The sequence below is a fragment of the Cupressus sempervirens genome, chromosome 11 (genome assembly GCF_028749045.1).
Source record: "Cupressus sempervirens isolate cs-2001-9-10 chromosome 11, ASM2874904v1, whole genome shotgun sequence".
Taxonomy (NCBI): Eukaryota; Viridiplantae; Streptophyta; class Pinopsida; order Cupressales; family Cupressaceae; genus Cupressus; species Cupressus sempervirens.
Genome location: NC_143128.1, coordinates 194,066,654 through 194,072,391, shown reverse-complemented (window position 1 = coordinate 194,072,391; position 5,738 = coordinate 194,066,654). Strand labels below are relative to the sequence as shown.

Below are 5,738 nucleotides of genomic sequence, written 5' to 3'. Positions count from 1 at the left end.
TGACCATGGGATTGTTTGAGTTCTCAGAGGAATCTCTATGATTTTCCTATGGTCTTTGGGATCTTCTCTAATTCAAATTTCGCATGGTAGATTGTCTCAACTTTGAAGCTTCAAATTGCTATGAATGACAACACTGGAATGTTGTGTTTGTATGGAAGAATTATCATACAACTATTGTGTTGGCCAAATCAAAACTATGTAGACAAACTAAAAATTACGAAAAACTGGTGGTTGGGATGTGAGACAGTGGTGTGGGCATGAGACAAAACCACTCTGTGAGACATTTAATACATGTATGCAAGAGTGTGTGTTCCATAGGAGAAGTGTATCGGCTTAAATATGATGGTTGACTTCTTCCACTGTAGCACATCCAAATGAAGTGATTTCTCACAACCTTAAACAACATTTTGTTAATGGCAAGGGAATGCAATGGTGAGGGGAAATGCACTAACATAAACAAACACATGCTAATTTTTGCATGAGACAACTGACTATGCATGAGACAATAAATACATTTATTTTTGGAGCATTCACTCCATAGGAGAAGCCTATCGACTTAATTACAAAATAAATTTTATGAATGACAAATATTCTCAATCTAGTCAAAGTATTTCATAGATCATTTTTGAAATAGAGATTTTAAATCTTGACTGTATTTTTGACTACTCAAGTGCATGTGATTTTTTCATCTTAGTGACTATATCCTTTATTTTAAATACCAATAAATGTTTTATCAAAGCTCACTAATACCTATAACTTACTGTTAAATAAAAAAATACAAGTAAATAATTTCAAGTCTTATTTCATTTTTCTAATCAAAGAAGAAATCTATGCCCACAAAAACTTGGTGTCATCTAGGTGCAACATATATGCACCATTATTCAATGGAAGTACAAAAGATTTTCACTATTTAATAGTTGGTAGAGGTGCATATATGTTGCCCCATATCCACTGGCCTAAAACCTAACCTATAAAACCCTCCTAGTAAAAAATATGAGCCCTTGATCATGTAGGGAATGTGCACAAATTGGCAATCAAGTAGTTACATGCAAGAATGATTGTTTGATGAGGTTCCATATTTCGATCTTTTTACCATGCTTGAGAAAACTTCATCATTATCACTTCAGAAAAACTTCTCCTAGTACAAACAAAAAGCACTTAATATACAACATCTAAATATCTTGTAATTCATTCAAATAGAATTCTTAATAATCAAGGAAGGCCCTCATTTTAAGAGCATTAAAATCACTTTGGTCAAGATAGGAAGAAGCTTTGGCATCTCATCCTTTGTAATGACAAACACATCATGAGCAACTACAAAGAACTTGCCACAACAATGTTATATTGTTTTTTGCACGTTTTCCTTCAATTCTTGTAAAATCTATGTTACAAGTTAGCGAATTTCTCTGACTACTATGGGAGACAATTTGTGCAGGAACCTTATCTTCAACTATTGACCATTGTATTTCGTATTGGGATAGGCTATCCTCCCACAAAAAAGTACAAACACCAAAACAAAGTCACCTTTTTATTTTAGATTCAAGAAAACATAGTGATTTTTTTCCAGTTTTTTTGTTGTTTTCGACTACAAACTATGTAGATCATGGGGATCAAATGCTGAAATTTTCAAAAAAATCCATGATGTTTTTTATCTTTTGGAAATTGGTCAATTGCACATTTTTGTGAGAGGATAGCCAGGTCAATAGTTTAAAATTTGAATTATAGATGAATAATAATGATGAGAGTCATTTTCCTTCTATTATTTAAATGCACGGCCAGTAGTCATAATCTAGATATTTTGGTACCATTGTGAACGAGCCAACTAACCATATATACATGAATTATATTTACCAACAAACATTAGAAAATTTCTTCTATTATAATTTTCAATTAATTACAAACATTAGAAAATTTCTTCTATTATAATTTTCAATTAATTAATGAAGACTAGGAAACTGTACTAGAAGAGACGGAGCAGTAGTTGTGCAGGATTCAACAGTCCAATATATTAAAATATAAAAGTTTAGTTGACTCAAACTAGCCTGCATGTGGCGTTAATGCTCGAGTCAAGCCAATAATGCACAGGTAGGTAGTAAGACTACCAGATCTTTTTGATCTCTGCCTTTACATCCTCCAGAAATAATATTCAAAGAGTGCAGACGGCATGAAAAGACAACTTTAAAAAGGCCCATTATAATTAAGAACAAAAGAAAAGTTTCCTTGACCCAGTTCACGTCTACAGTGGAAGTTGAAGTTGTTGTGAAGCCAATACGACAGAATTTGTAAGATATCAGATCTTATCTATCTCACCAATATTCGTCAGTTCGACAATAAGCATCCCCTGTTCCGAACGTGCTTTGCCCTCTTTCTTTTTCTATTGCCCCCTGCCTCTGCCATTACTGATGAGAATATTCTTATAGATTTGAAGAATTCAATCACTTCAGATCCTCTAAATTCCTTGGCCAATTGGGTCCCTACTCTTCACTTCTGCAACTGGACTGGAGTTACCTGTGATTCAGCCAGAAACAGAGTCAAATTGCTTGAGCTTGCAGACATGCAATTACAAGGTGCAATCTCCCCTTCAATCGGAAACCTCTCATTTCTTACCCAGCTCGATCTCATTAACAACAGTTTTGTAGGCCAAATCCCACAGGAAATAGGGCGAATTCAAGGGCTAAAGGCTCCCTATCTTTCAATCAATCTGTTAAATGGTTCTATTCCAAGGAATTTGACTTCCTGCAGGGCGTTGCAGGAATTGAACCTGGCTGCTAACCAATTGACTGGAACAATTCCCGCAGAGTTGGGTTCGCTTACAAATCTCCGTGTCCTTAAGCTCGGCGAAAACAATCTTTCTGGTAACATCCCTCCATCCTTTGGAAATCTCTCTCAGCTGGAAACATTGTATATGGAAGACCTAGATCTTGAAGGTCACGTCCCACCTGAATTGGGCATGCTTTCAAGCTTGTCCTCTTTTATCTTGTTTAACTGGCCCTATTCCCTCATCGATTTCAAATAACTCAGGCCTAGTAGAATTGGCCCTTTATAGCAATAACTTCACTGGTACTATCCCACCAGAATTGGGAAAGCTCTCTCGCCTTAGAGTTCTATATCTGTGGGACAATTAGCTGACAGGCACAATCCCAGCCAAACTTGCCAATTGTACACAACTGAGAGAGCTTGATTTGGAGCTCAATAATCTCAGTGGAGACGTACCATTGGCTCTGAGCAGGCTTTCAAAACTTCAAACCCTTAGCTTATCATCCAATCAGCTTGTTAGCGGCAGCTCTCCCACCATCCCCATTCTCTCTGCTCTCCTCAATTGCACTGTCTTAGATAGCCTATTGATTCATGACAACTATTTGACCGGGTACTTGCCAGAGCAGCTTCCTCAAAATCTTACCCTGTTGTCACTATATAGAAATAACATAACAGGAATTGTTCCTTCGGCTATTGCCAACATAACCAACTTGAGGGATCTTGATCTGTCTTCCAATCTCCTTACGGGCCAAATCCCATCGTCTCTGAGAAGGCTTGGTAACTTGCAAAGATTACTGTTGGATAATAACAAGATACAAGGAAACATACCCAGTGAGATTGGCGAAATCAAGAGTCTTGGGAAGTTATCAGTGAGCCATAATATGCTTTCTGGAAAGATCCCTGATACAATTGGTGGTCCTCAACAGTTGACACATCTCGTGCTTAACCACAACAATCTCTCCGGGAATATACCTGCAAGTTTGGGAAAATGTTACAATTTGCAATTGCTGGATCTCTCCAATAACCAGTTCACTGGACGCATACCCCGTGAAGTAGCCAGTCTTGCTAATTTACAGTTTTATTTCAATTTGTCAACGAACTCTTTGGAGGGATCTCTGCCTCTGGAGTTTGGGAAGATGATCCATGTTCAAGCTATTGACGTTTCAGCTAACAGGTTACAAGGTAGAATTCCAGGTACTCTGGCAAGCTGTGAGCAACTTGAATATCTGAATCTTTCTTCTAATGCATTGCAAGGGCCAATGCCCAATTCTCTCAGTGAATTAAAAAGTCTTGTCAGCATGGATCTGTCTTTCAACAATCTTTCAGGTTTGATCCCCGTGTCTCTAAGGTCCATGGACATGCTTCAGTATTTGAACTTCTCTTTCAATAACTTCAGTGGAGAGGTCCCAAAAGAAGGCTTCTTTAAAAATTTGACATCTGCATCATTTAAAGGAAATATGGGTCTTTGTGGGGAATGGATACAATTACCAGCATGCTCTGTTCTCAAAACTCGGTCAAAAGACCACACCAATAGAAATAGAATACTAGCATCAGTGTGTGGATCCATTGGATTCATATTAGTTTGTTTGTTGATTTTGGGACAAATTTACAGGAGGCGCAAGGTCAAATCGGATTCTCGCAGAGACATTTTGCCCCTGAAACTCACGGAGAACAGGGGAATTTCTTATCAGGAAATCGTTAAAGCCACTGGCAGCTTTGGCTCGGTGTACAAAGGCATTATGGATGATGGTACAGTAGCCGCTTTCAAGCTTCTGAATTTGCAAAACGAGGAAGCAAGCAAGAGTTTCAGCAAGGCATGCAAGGTGTTGTCAGAAGTCAGGCACAGGAACCTGGTCAAGATAATATCCTTCTGTTTAGAATTTGGACACAAAGTTTTGGTATTAGATTTCATGTCCAATGGAAATCTTGAGACGCTATTGCATTCGAAGGATAAGTCATTGACATTCAGGGAGATATTGAACATAGCAATTGATGTTATCCATGGATTAGAATATCTGCATCATGACTGTTTTCTGGAAGTTGTGCATTGTGATATAAAGCCAAGCAATATTCTTATGGACGAGGATATGACAGCACATGTAGCAGATTTTGGAATTGCACAAATAATTAATAGGTCAGAAACTTCGATTGAATCAGGAAGCACTTCCACTCTCGCTCTCAAGGGATCAGTGGGCTACATTGCACCAGGTACTTGCTTATTTCGCTTTTTGTTGGCTTATGCTCTCTGAAATTATTATGATAGAAACATTTGTTACAAATTGTCCTCCAATAGAGATTTCTTAGAAACAGAGAAAAAATTGTTTTAGAATATTATAAAACTTATCATACCAGTGCCACAAGCTAAATGTAAAATCATAATTTAAAACACTTGTTTAATTTTCTCAATGCAATTATGAGAAATTATATGGAGTTTTAATTTCTCAGTACAATTATGAGAAGATGTATGCCTAATCCAATTTCTTTCTCTTGCCTTCATAATTTAGAATATGGCGTCGGTGGGAAGGTATCAACGAGGGGTGATATTTACAGTTACGGCATTATGTTGTTGGAGATGATCACTGGTAAGAGTCCTACTCACCATATGTTTGTGGGAGGATTGGACCTCCACAAATGGGTAAACATGTATTTTAATGGGAATTTGGATGAAATTGTTGGTATGAAAACAATGGTGGAAATAGGAGAACATGAAGTGAATGAGTGTCTTATTCCTTTGGTTCTTGTTGGTTTGGAGTGTTCGAAGGAGTCTGCGAGTGAAAGGCCAACAGCCAGAGAGGTGGTAGGAGTACTGAAAACTATTAGGAAAACTCTCCTTGAACCTCATTAAAATCTGTGTAGTGTGGCCAGCATGTTGAGGCATCATCATATATTTATATGATTTGGTTCTAATATTCCTTACATAATTGTAGTTGTAATTAATATTTTATGTGAAATTTATATATTGCTTTTATTATCTAACTAAA

The 5,738-nt window shown here is 37.2% G+C and overlaps 1 pseudogene across 1 annotated transcript; it reads left to right on the top strand.

Moving 5' to 3' along the window:
- Window positions 1-2,263: 2,263 nt before the first annotated feature.
- LOC149528846 (uncharacterized) lies at window positions 2,264-5,738 on the top strand (annotated as a pseudogene). Its single transcript, XR_016358352.1, has 2 exons — window positions 2,264-4,965; window positions 5,262-5,738. The product of XR_016358352.1 is annotated as an uncharacterized LOC149528846 (transcript).